Genomic DNA, 14,279 nt, shown 5'->3' with positions numbered 1-14,279 from the left:
ATTACTTGTATTGAATTTCAACTGGTTGCATGTGTAAGTGGAAATTCTACTATAACATCTCATGCATCATACCTAATTAAAACACCAACTATGTATCTAATAACTTAAACCACTTAATATAATTTTGTACATACTTAGTATATATTTATAGTACAATTAGCCATTCAATTATTTATAATCTTTACAATTCTTTTTCAATGGCATTATAACATAATTTATTTATTAAATACTCTTCTATTAATTATAGAAAGAAAGTGGCTTAAAATAATAATTAATTATTCAAACACATAGTTTAACTATAAAGTTAGGTCGGGGTGTTACACTAGCTCTGAGCCAAAGAGGGGTAAGATGGAGGTTCGACCAGCATTAGGTTTTTCTGATGAAAACAAAGTTGGAACGTTACAGCCATATGATGATACCCTAATGGTCACCATCAAGGTAGGAGGGTATGAAGTGAAGAGGTTGTTGGTAGATCAAGGCAGCGGTGTAGAAATCATGTACCCTGATTTGTATGAAGGACTAAAATTGAAACCTGAAAACTTGTCATGTTATGAATCACCCTTGGTAAATTAGGAAATAGCACAAGTAAAGTAAAGGGATAATTTGCAAATAAGAATAAAGCAAATAAACGCGGAAACATTAGTAATTAAAGGGTTAGTATTAGAGCAATAAACCTAAACCTAAGTACCCTACCTGGTGTACCCTCTCGTGTTGGGCAGTGAAGTTCGTCATGTCATTCCCCTAAGATGATTAAGAAATCCTTGTCCATACCATTATTAGACTCAAGGAAACATGAGATAAGCCTGGCCTCAGGGACTCTGGTTTTCAGATAGTACCCCTGCCCCGTTAGTTTGTGGAGATTGTAAATCCAGTTGACATCATGGTGGGATGGGTTTACGTTCATCCTCTCATTGAGGGCATCTACACTACCTAAAATCCTAAACACATTAGGAGCGCACTGGGTGGGGGAAAGCATATGGGCTATTAGATAATTTCTAGTTACTCTACCCATAGGGATGCTCATCATTCCCTCTATAAAAGCAATCATAGGGATTACAACTTCTCCCTCCTGCCTCTGGGCATGCCATTCCCCTTGTTTACAGTACCTAATCGAAACCCCTTGGGGGATTCAATATTGAGCTTTGAAGCTCTCTATACCTTCTAGGGAGTCTACTAGTTAGGCAAATCTACCCATGCTTGAGAAAGGTTGGAGGTGGAATGAAAACGAGGAGAAATTAAAAGAACCGAGGAAGAAAGGGCTTTAAATAAAGAAAAATAGAAGAGAAAATAAGCGAAAATACTAAAAAGACTTACAGAGAGAGAGAAGGGCTCCTCAAACTATCTCTTGATATTTGAGAGTACAAAAAGTGAAGTAGTCAGGCCATCAAGCAACATATATATGAAAAGGAAAGGCAAGTTGGAAAACTCCCGCTCATATTCCCATAAAATCTCCAGCTGTTGGATCTGCATCATACTGTAGAACGTGGGGAACATGGAGCCATAGAAATTTAATGAAGGCACGTCCCAGATGCTGAAGCATCAAGAGCGTGCTTTCGGTAGTTGAAAAGATACCTGCGCTGACAAAGGTTACGTATGATAAGAGTAGGATAATTGTGATGGATATCGAAATCCTCCTTGTTTCCCAAGGAGCAACATAGGAGAATTTAGAAGGGCTATTGTAGGGGTGATAGGCCCAGTAGTATATATTGGGATGTGGGCTCTGTCTGAGGACATCTAATAGCCCGAAGACAAGTAGATGTCATCGCGAAAGTCCATATTAGTGAATGAAGACGGGGGTCTGGTCATGAAGGTATAGGAAAGAGGTTCGAGGACAAATGACACATCAGCTTGTCAGAGCAAAGGTCAGAAGGGTAGGCCTACCGTCAAGAGCAACGTTCTGAAGTTCAACTGGTAAGGATAATCATCAAGAAGGGTTAAAGCAACGAGAAAGTAAGAAATATCTAAGGGAAAGCTGTTGCCACCGCATTTAATGCTCTGTAGCTAACTCTTTGGCCGCATTAATTTGGAGATAATACCTGAACAGTGATATTCAGCCTTACAACTATCTCTAAAAACTTCAAGAGTGTGCTGATGGGACAAGGATAAGGGTTAGCCATTTGATCAACACATGGATGGCTGAGATGTAGTAAAGAATGACAATATAAAGAAGGAATCCCATTGTTAGGGGGATTGGGGAATTGATAGAAAAACACTCTAGCAACAAAAACTGAACTTGTAATCAAATTCAAAGAAAATATAAACAAGAACTAATCTTCTCGGATTGTGCCGATGACAAATTTCTTTGGCTAAACCCAGTTTATCTTTGTTTTCTTGTCATTTGGACCCACTATAATTGTTATCCAACTCATTAGAGCCTAATTTTCTAACTCACTCTTTACAAATTCATTGTATTGGGCTCTTTAGGCCTAAATCCTTTAATTGTTTGGGCTTAGGAAACAAACCGTGTCCTTACAAATAGTATTTTTAGTTTCATGTTCCACTGTTTTTATTAATTAAACATCGACATTTTTATGTTTTTATTATCTATAATGAAATTATCAAAATAGGTACTTTTAGTTTCATGTCTAACTCTTTATATTAATTAAACATCAACATTTTTATGTTTTTATTATAATTTTGATTTTTTAAAATCTTTTTAGATGTTATGTAAATTAAACTAATCCCTTATTGATAAAATTTCAAAAAACCTTTCCTATTTTAGAAATAACACTTAGCTACCTGTGATTGTTGTTGTTTATAAGCATTAATTTAAGATAATTTTGGATGAGAGATTAATATTATATATAGGGATTATTTGTTATATAAATCAAAATCCAAAATTGTGGATTGTCATCATTTCTAAAAACCAAAGGGAGTTCTTGAAATTTCACTGAACGTTGAGGGAAGTTATTGTAATTTACCATATGATTTTTTTTTTCATTATTTGAATGATTATATCTTATTCTCATATAACATGTTTATATGTATGCATGGTATATCAGATTTTAAATAAAAAATAAATCATTTTAATCTATATATATAATAATAGGTAAAGCTGAGAGAAACTCAAATTAGAATTTCAAATTAGAATTCCAATTTTGCGTCATGTGTCCTAAATTATTTATTCTTAAAGAGTTTTATTTCTTAATTTTAGAATCAAATGTGGGATCACATCATTAATATTCATCCAAGTGAGTTATTAAGTACAAAAACCAAAGAGTTTAGAATAAATGAATCATAAAAAATCATGAAGAGTATAAATAAATAATGTAACCCAACGTTGGGTTTATTAAAAAAAAAAAAAAAAAAAAAACATCTATTAGAAAGTTATTGAATGTAAAATATTGAGAAAACATCTCATAAACTCAATGTAACACAAGCAATCTTAGAAATTACGCACAAACACGTTAAATGCGTAGAGAACATGGTATATATGAACAACAACCTTATCAATCCAAAGATTCCAGGAGCCTCTACAGTATCCAACTTTCAAACAATTGGCCTTTGTAAAGTGGCCTATAAGGTAATCTAAAAACCATAGCCTCAAAAGTGAGAAAGTTATTGAATGTATAATGTTGAGAAAACATCTCATAAACTCAATTAATGTAACACAAGTAATCTTAGAAACCACGCACAAACACATTAAATGAATAGAGAACATGGTATACATGAACAACAACCTTATCAATCCAGAGATTCAAGGAGCCTCTACGGTATCTAACTTTCAAACAATTGGCCTTTGTAAAGTGGCCTATAAGTTAATCTAAAAACCATAGCCTCAAAAGTGAATTAATTCTTCGTAAAATCATCAAGCACTCTGTGGCAGGGAGATTTTGTCCTAAGTCAGCTAAATAAAGACAATAACTCGATGTTCACGAGGTCATTCACTCGGAGTACAAAGGATAGGGAAAGAAATTATTCATGGCAACTAGACTTGAAAAGGGCTTTCGAAAAAATGGAATGATTATTCATCATCAATATCCTTTGTTATTTAGGTTTCAATACTCGTTAGATAAAGATGATTGAATAACGCATCTCAGTCCCACGCAGCCGCGGCAGCGCTTGTTGTTCAGGGGATTCAAATGAACCCCCTGACTTCAAAAAAAAAAAATTATTAGTTTATTCTATACTTAAAAATATTTTTGCATATATTGGCTGAAATCTTACACACTGTAATCATATATCAATACAACTTTTTTTTTTTTTTGAGAAATAAGACAAAACTTCATTCAAACTTAATGGAAACTATTGTCCACCAGTACAATTTGTTGCACATCATAGGGTATGTCAGCATACCAAACCTGACTATGGGGGTACTTGGCTAGCTTTGTCAATTTGTCAGCTACAGCATTCCCACTTCCTTTAACATGCATGTATCAATACAACTTAAAACTAAATAACAATTAGATATTTAGTGTATTATTTATGTTAGTGCGTAATTGAAGAAAAAAATAGTAAAGTTAGCAATTATTGAAATATTTAATTGGCTAAGTAGACATTTAGTGTAATATTTATGAATTGATGAATATGAATGTGTGGGTTAATAAATAATATAGTGTCAATGGGTTGCATGTTGTCATTTTAGTTTGTGATATTTTTATAAAACTAATGACAACTGCATAAAAATAAATAAATATTATACAAACTTAACAGAATAAAATGGTTACACCTAACCACATTGACAATAAATAATAAAAACTGAAAATAAATTATCATGTAATGATTTAAAAATATGAAAACTCATAGAAGTTGTAAAATTTCATATATTTACATTTTTTTTTATGACTCAATATATTAAAGTTGTTTTCATTAAATTTTAATTAATATAAATTTCTAAATGATCCTCTTGAAAAAAAAATTCCTAGAGCCATCACTAAACCCACAATGTCTACCTAAGAGTGCCAATGAACACCAACAAAATCCAAAAATGAAACCTTTGAAGGAGTGGTGGAGAGGATTAAAGGCAGAATTCAAGGGTGGAAGATGAAGGTCATGTCACAAGTTGCAAGGTTCTGCTTGATAAGATTAATGGTCACAGCCTCACCGTAAACACCTAATGTCTTTCTCTAAGGGAAAAGTATGGAAGGAAAGGAATTATTTTGAAATATTCCTTTCATTCTCTTGTTTGAAAGTTTTAATGGAGAAAATGAAAAAACCATTATAAGTTTAAATGAGAGTGAATGAAATGAGTATAAATGAACACTAATTTCCTTCTATTCTCTTAAAACCTCAAATTTTTATTTGCTTCAAGAATGAAATTAGATTTAATGAAATTTTCACTAAAACTCTCAAAATACTCCTATATATCCAACCATTTATTCTAAAATATGGGTCTAACAGTAGTTTTGTCATAAAATGATTTTATTTATTTCTCTATGTGTTGCTCCCAAACAAAATTACTTATTTTCCATTCTTTTATTTTAAAACATCCAAATCAAATTAATTACTTTCCATTTATTCTAAAATATGGGATCCGCTTATTTTGCAAAAACTAAAATTTTTTTACTGAAAGTACTGTATATAAAGGTAAAAATTAACTGAAATTGTATAGTGAGACTCATGAATAGTATCAAAAAGTGCAATGGAGCTCATAAATAGTAACAAAAATAAGCTGAATAATAAAATAAGCTGACAAAATTAATCATGTCAAACAGACCCTTTATATTACTTAAATACATCTCATTCCTTTATAAACTCTCAAAATGAACCATTAGATTTCAAAAGTCAGTTTGCTCCGGGATAAGCTATATCCTCTAGGACTTCTGGTCGTGGAAAAGAACAAGGAGTGGGGAAGTTTTATTTGAAATCATGGGACTAAAGATTTGCTAACCTAATATATAGTAGATTTGGAATATATCAAAAAGTTCCAAAACCCACGAATCAAAACATAGTTTTGAAACCCACAAATTAAAACAAGTTTACCCACAACAATTTTTTTTCTTAAAAATAAAATAAAATTAACCCATAGCAAATAATAAAATAATATTTTATATATTTTAATAAAAAATATATAATATTTTTACATATTTATAAATAGTTTAGTGCAATTTTTGTCAAAATCCTAAAAGCTAAACCAATAAACTCACCACCCGATAATTTAAACATGCCAAAACAGCTGATCCCTGAATCATCAACCGTTGGAAGCAACCAAGAGCTATGTAAAATTGTAGATGGCTTGGCTCCGATTATTAGATCATTCATATCAGTTTGTATAAAAATTCATGTTTATTTTAGCAAAGGAGCCTACTTTTTTGTATTTTAGACAACCATTTTTCAAAAACACCAACATTAGATTATCAACTCTACATTCTATTTCATTAAAATATTAATTTTTCTTGATTTGTTAAATTGTCTCTTTCTTCACACAACCACAAAATCCACTCTCTTCTTTCATTTTCGGGATATGTAAAGAATAAAAAATAAAAAATTATATATAAAATAAATAGTGTCAATGTAAATTTACATAATTACTATAACAACTTTGCAAATTTACACATTTTTTAGCTCAACTGATGTGGGTGAGTTTAGGACTTAGGTGTGTAAAATTGAGCACTTTTTTTTTTTTACATTGACTGATGCAAATGCTCTAATGGTCAATTTTGTTTGAAACTTGAACAATAGCCCTAACAGTAGATAGCTTTCTCATGTTTCATCAAATCACATTTAATTCAACTCATACCTCTATGTTAGGCTTGATTTGGACCTTACTTTCCTCACTACATCTTGTTGGCCACTCTTCTTCTTGTTTTTCCTAATAATCCATTTAGATTTTAGAGGATCACTAAATCTTGTTAGTCTTTTCAAGATTTCTTTCTTGCACCAACCAAGAAAATTATGAGTAGATTTTTCTCTATTTAATGATTCAGGATAAGTATTCCAAATCTAAAATTGCATTTGGTGATATATCTCTTTGAAAATTTTAGATGATTATATACAAGAAATAAAATTTAAACCGTAAAATTGATTCTCTCCATTTATCCTTGAATATGACAGAATCATTTTTTGAAAATTTGGGGATCTGTCAAGGCATAAAAAATTTGACTATCCCATGACGAGCACCATCCTTCACTACTCAAAAGCAAAGGTAACATTAGAGCAATAGTAGTAGCTTACCTTTATTTTTCTCCCTATTTGTAACTTTCCCTATTTTAGGTAACCACTTTTCCTTTTCGTCTACATCAGATTTTCTATTCTAAACTTTGTTTCATTTAAATGAATAACCACATTAAATTCCTCAAATATAGGTAACTTTGTAGCTTAAATGGGTATGGGTAAGCTGATGTGAAAGGTTTTGGGTGTTTGGTTTCCTATAGTCACACTTTTACCCATTTTAGGTAATCTGCTACCAATACTCTTATTATATGGCCATAAAATTTGTTATTTTGTTAATTAATTTTAGGTAAAGTTGGGATTGGACTAGCTTTTACCCTTAAGTCCAATCTTGAAAGCTCCCGCTTCCTTCATCCTAATTTAATTGCTAATAAGCTAATATAAGAGTTATGTTTTTAGACAAAATGAAACATTTCTTAATTGCATACTTATGCAAATAGTGAGGTTAAGCTCCTTAAATAACAATTTCTAGCCATTTTAAAGTATTATGATCATCTTTATTTGAAACAGGTTAATTTCATAATTCACATCAAATATCACAAACTTAAAAATAGGAGTGTGCATCTAATCCATTGATCCACAAAAACTAACCCAATCTGATGGGTTGGGTCAATTTTTAGAAGTTGGTGGGTTGGGTGCAAGTTAGTAGATTCACAAATCTGGCTAACTCAACCCAACCCACCTATATTTAATATACATTTAAAATATATATTATATGGTTTTGTTGCTTACTCTTTTGCCCATCTCCCTTAATAAAAAAATAAAAAAACTAAACTCCTAGCCTATTTTCTAATTTATTTAAATCTCATATTATTTGTGTTGGTTTGATATATACACTAATCGTTTGTGATGGTTTGGTGCTATGCTTAGATGTGTAAGGTTATAAATTTGTTGTTATTTGTGTTGATTTGGTACTATGCTCAGGTTTGATTAGTGCATCAAAACACACAAATAAGATTATAAATCTTCTATTATTTTTATTAATAATTTTATAAATTTGTTATTCTAATGCTCAATTTTTTTATAAAATAAAATAATAACAAAATATTGTCCAATCCATGGGTCTAACCCAATCCACGTGGGTTGGGTTAAGTTAAACCCTTGTGATGGGTTAGGTTAGGTAGAGTTTTTTTCAACCCAACTAAAATGGGTTGGATTGAAAAAATCCCTCAATCTCACCCACTCATGCACAACTAAAGTATATTTTGTACAATTTTGAAGAAGTTAATTTAGGCTATGTTTGTTTTAGGTGTAAAGGAAATTGGAAAAATATTTTACACCCTTGACTTGAGGGTGTTTAGGTATACATGAAAATACAGTCAAACTGAAAATAAATTTCAGTTAACCGTAAAATAACACCCCTAGACACATAAATCATTTTACATACTCATTTTACCTTCATTTCGTTTCCGGCCTCACTCACAACAGCTACTCGAAGAGAGAGAGAGAGAGAGAGCACTAGAAGCTTCTTCCTCCATCACACTGATTGTCGTCCCTTATGTACGCTCCGTCTGTCAGTGAAGGTAACCTCCTCCTCCTCTCTATTCCTCCTCTCTTCTCTCTCTTCATCATCTCTTCTTCTCTTCCATTTTGTCCGAGCTCTTCTCCTTCGTCCCTCTCAAACAAAACCTTTGACCAACCAAGGCCAAGTCAGACACTGCATGTACCCAATCTAGTGCCTACCATCAAGACCCACACCTAAAACTTCCTAATTTCAAAGCTCCATCAACCTCCCTCGCCATCAATCCACTCTCACTAACTGATCTATCACTGATCGTCACTCTCCCACACATTACCTTTCCAGCCACTTCACTCTCCCTCTTTCGCTCTGTCTCTCAAGCTCATCCCTCAATCCCACCTTAGATCCACTATCCCTCAATTTTTTGTCTCATATTATTATACCAATTAATGTGTTTCTCTTATGACCAGTTGTTGTTGAATTTTTTGGTAACCGGATTATGGCATTGTTCCTGTATTGGACTTTTTGATGGTAATATATATACATATATGTGTGTGTGTGCACGCGTGTGCGCGTTTGGACTTGTTACAATATATTTTTCACGTTTGATTAGTACTAATTATGGTAATGGTACATATAATATATGTATGTGTATTTGGATAGTTGAACAACAATGATTGTGGAGGTATATGTAGACTGTGATTTTTTTTGGTAAACCAATTATAGCATTGTTCTTGTATTGAACTTGTTAAAATATATGTTTGGACTTGTTACATTATATTTTTGTTGTCTAATTAGTAATAATTATGGTAATGGTTTATATTAATATGTGTGTGTGTATTTGGATAGTTCAACAATTATTATGGAGGTAAATGCAAATTGTGGTTGTAGGACCAATGTTGTTGTGTTTGTTGACAGGTATTGTTGTATTGTTTTGTTTGTTTATTGTGTGTTTTGGGCTGTGGATTTACTTTGCTATTGTAAATGTTGTATTCTATATATTGACTATGTCTCTAATAGCATGCCTGTTTATATACCTCTTATACCATAGTATTTGATATTTTTAAATGAAGAAAAAAAAATCAAAGTAGCACTTCTTGTCTCTCAGTTGCACCTGTCCTCATTGAGGGGTTGTAATGTTAAAGAAACTGAGGCGTAGATGATTGGCTAGAACACCTAATGTTAATCATGCAGCTGAAAGAGAGCATTACATACATAATATTCTTCATAGAAGTGAAAGGCATTGTGTAAGTCAGATTAGGATGAAGGCTATAGCTTTCCACAAGTTATGTAACATCCTCACTGAGAGAGAGCTCATATGGCAAACTGTTCTCTCTCATGTGAGATTTTTCATAGATATTTTAGGATTGTCCTTAAAAATGGGTTTTGAAATTATATATATTTCTAATAAGACTACCTAGTGAAGATACACCCCCAGAGATAAGGGAAAGCAAAAGGTTTTACCCATATTTTAAGGTAAATATTGGGACTTAATGAATTTTTGTATATTGTGAAAATTTTGTGTAATTTTTAAAGCATGATATCTGTTAAAAATTAGCTAGGACTATGTTGGAGTAATAGATGGCACACATGTTCATGCATATGTGCCACCTGAAATACAAGGAAGGTTTCATGGTCAAAAGATGGAACCACCCAAAATGTGTTAGTTGCCATTAGTTTTGACTTGAAATTCACATATATCTTGGCTGGATGGGAAGGCAGTGCGCATGATTTTCATGTGTTAAATGATGCACTCACTAGGCCAAGGGGATTTACAATTCCTGAAGGTATTATAGGAAGACTTGAAGTAGTTTTAGCATGTTGTGTCATTCATAATCACATTATGGGGTTGATCCTAGTGACTATATTATGGAAGCTACGATGAGTTTACGTCGGGACTCTGTTCAAGAAAGTAGAGAATGAAATGTTAAAAGAGATGAGATATGTCAAGCCATGTGTTAGGAATCCATGGATAGAACTCACCCTTGAAAGCCAGCTTGCAAGAGGAGGGTGCCCAAGAGCTTATAAAGACAAGATTAAGTTTATACTTAATCCATGTGGGATACTAGGATCATAACACCATATGGACTAATTATACAATGAGTAGAGAATAGGAGTATATGTGTGACTGAATTTTCTAAATCTTCAATGTGTAATGTATTAATCTATGGTTGATATTGTACTCTAATATGTTAACTATGTATTGTGTAAAGACAGTATTTACTATGGTCTTGGTAGGTGGATTGAAGTGACTATATTGTGATTTGCTGTAACGGCAATTATCTTATGTTTGTGTTAATTATTACAAATATCGGTTTGGTTGTTTGTGCAACTCTGAAGGTTGATTGAAGATGATAAACCATTGTTATTGTTATGCATATTTGTATATAGGTTTATTTCTTGCCCGTCATTGTTAAGTAGTTAACAATACCTGTTTGGTTGTTTGTGCAATTCTGAAGCTTGATTTTAGATAAAAACTCTTTGTTAGTGTTATTTATATTTGTATACAATTTTAAATGTTACTCTCATTGTGAAGTGTTATGTTTATATGTAGCAATGTCGAAAGAGAATGTGGAGTCTAAGCAATTTCGATGGTTACCACCAATGTACACTACCATGCTTACATACTTGCTGAAGAGGCTATGAAAGGAAATAAGCTCTCCAATACTTTTAAGGCAGGCTCCTTTGCTATGTAGCTAAGACTATCTCTGTGAAATTTGGAGTAGAGTGTTACCCTTCATTTGTTGAGAACCGGCTCCAGACTTTGAGGACTATGTGGTGTACCATCCAAGAACTTCAGAAGAAAAGTGGATTTGTATAGGATGACAACTTGAAGATGATTACATGCGATCCCAGAACATATCAGGAGGAAGTTATGGTATGCCATTAAATTCTATATGTTGAATGTATGTTGCTTTTGCTATTCTTGAGATGTGTAGTGCCTTAAATGTGAATAAATATTGAAATCCATATGTTCAACATATCAGGGGGATGATGGTTACAAGTGAATTTTTGAAATCTATATGTTTATCTTTTCTCTTACAGGCTCATCGCAAATATGCTGAGTTCTTGAACAAAAGGATTGAAATGTATGTTGAGTTGGAAATTGTTGTAGGGAAGGATATGGAAATAGGTAGTTTTGCCAAGTCTTATGTTGATCTTGATTTAAAACAAGAGAACGTCAATGACACTTAGAATGTTGCTAATAATGGCAAGGATGGTGTTGTGGATAAGGGGAAGAATGTTGTACAATCATCCACCATAGGATCAACAATTTCAAAGTCCCGCAAGAGAAGTCATGCACCTCTAAGTGATGACAGAGTTTTCACTGATCTCTCTGAGCAGTTAAGGAAATTGTTGTGGCCTTGAAATCTATCAACCAGGGGCCTGTTGATTGCACTCATCTTTATGCTAAGGTAATGGCCATGTTGGTAAAGGGGTATAGTGAAGATATGTTTGCAACTGCATTTGATCATCTGTGTGCAAACAAGAAGGCAACTAGGGATTTTTGGCGAAGAATGCTAAGCTTCAAAAGTTTTGGATGGATGGTTACTTTTTAACTCAACTCTGATGACTTTGGATGGTGTTAACTTGTAATGGTAGGATTTTTTATGATGGTGCCATTTTACTCTTCCCTTGTGATGGTACCATTTATGTGACAAATATGTATTAACTATAAACATCAGCTAGTACAACTAGGCTATGTATGTATTAGTAACCTTGGACTTCTGATGGTGCTACGTATATTTTGTGGACTATTATGCTCCAAGGGATAATAGTTACGTACCTTGACTACTAAGATATAGTATGATGTGGACCTAGGATGATACAATGACCCAAGTTATGTATCTTCAATGTTGCTGGGTAAGCTTGGTGGGTACAGGTGTAATGTTCAGGTTACTGTTGTAGGTATCATTTTTGTAGACCGTGGAGGTTTACACTTCCAATAGTGAATGTGACATTTGACATAGATATGTACTCATGTACCAAATATTATGAATGGTAATTCCAATGTTTATCTCTTCCATTTGTGTAATGGATGCTTTGCCATTCTCCAGGAAGGTGAAATTTTTCATGGGGAGATGAGTTTATATTTTTTGAAATTATTATGCACAAACCAAATATTGGAAAATAAACATTGGAAAAAAATTTCCGTCCAAGACAAACACCAGAAATTGTTTTCAGTCATATATTCTGGATCGCAACCAAACATCTGGAAAGTATTTTCCTTATCGGAAAATATTTTTACTTGAAAATATTTTACACTCAGAAAGAGATTTACATAGGAGCCAAACACAACCTTAATATGAGTTTTAATAATGTATGTCATTAGGGCATATATTGATAAACTATTTTTTTTTTTAAAAAAATATTATGAAAAAGCAAAAAAAATTACTAATTTTTTTTACAACTTTTTCAATTCTCCAAAAATATTTCTAAAAATAAATTATTAATGTATACCGGACATATATTAATTAGACCTATTTAATATTTAAATGACTTCACATTTTGTCTACTGTCAAATCTATAAAATAAAAATCTTCAACCATGAAATCATAAATGAAACACGGAAGTATGATTAAAAATCTTCAACCATGAAATCATAAATCAACACGGAAGTATGATTTGGATTTATTGGTGACACTTAACTCTCAGTACGTACTACATTAATTTTTTTTGGTAAAAAATTAGGTACATGGCATATAGAAATGACAAAGAGAAATAAAAACTAACTATTCATAGTACATATATATATATTGAGTAAAGTTTCAATCCTGTCATCCAGTACAACCAGATGGAACAAGAGAGAGTGACACATGGTGACACATATATTTTTTTCTTTTTCTTTTTGGGAACTCATCATGTCTGTATTGATATCTGTCAACAGTAAAGTTAGATCAGTGAAAAATGGGGAAAAAGAGAATTAAAACACGCATGTGAAACAGTTGCATAATGAATGCTTTGTTGAGTTGTTGCTATAACAGTTAAAGTGAAAGTGAAAGTGAAAGAGAAGAAGATAGAAGCGCCGTCAGCCAAGTGGGGGGAGAGAGAGAGAGAGAGAGAGAGAGAGACTCAAAATTGCAAAAGACAGAATGCCCCCTTCTGGTCCCGCAAAACTCAGCTGACAAGATCTCTGTACGGACTTCTGTTCAAACCTGTGGCTCAAATTGAGACAGTAACGACTATGTCCCACTCTCCACCAATGGGAGCTCGACAACACAATTGCTTATACTATTCTGGTTTCCTTACTACCACCCTGGTTTCCACAATACCATTCCCACTCACTCTCACTACTTGTTTATTATTTCTTTCTCTTTCTCTCCCTGTGTTTGTGTGAGAGACTTTGTTCTCATTCTTTCTTTCTTTTTTTCCCCATATATACATAGAAAGCCTTTTGCTTCATAATATATATAACTAAAATCCCTTCCACAAACACAAAAATAGAAAGTTGCAAATATTGCACTAAAAACACTAAATACACTCCCAGTTCCCTTCTTCGTTATGCCCTTTTTGTTTATCTCCTTAAAATGAACTCTTTTTAGGGTTTCTTGCAATATATTCTTCTGCTTTTGCTTTCTTTCTTTTTTCCATTGGTTCGAAAATTTTTTTTTTTTTGGGGGATTGTGAAAAAGAAAAAGTGTACACAAATTGAAATGGGGAGAGGTAGGGTTCAGCTGAAGCGAATCGAGAACAAAATCAGCCGGCAAGT

The sequence above is a fragment of the Quercus suber genome, unplaced genomic scaffold (genome assembly GCF_002906115.3).
Source record: "Quercus suber isolate HL8 unplaced genomic scaffold, Cork oak 2.0 scaffold_22, whole genome shotgun sequence".
NCBI classification, from domain to species: domain Eukaryota; kingdom Viridiplantae; phylum Streptophyta; class Magnoliopsida; order Fagales; family Fagaceae; genus Quercus; species Quercus suber.
This window is presented reverse-complemented; position numbering follows the sequence as displayed.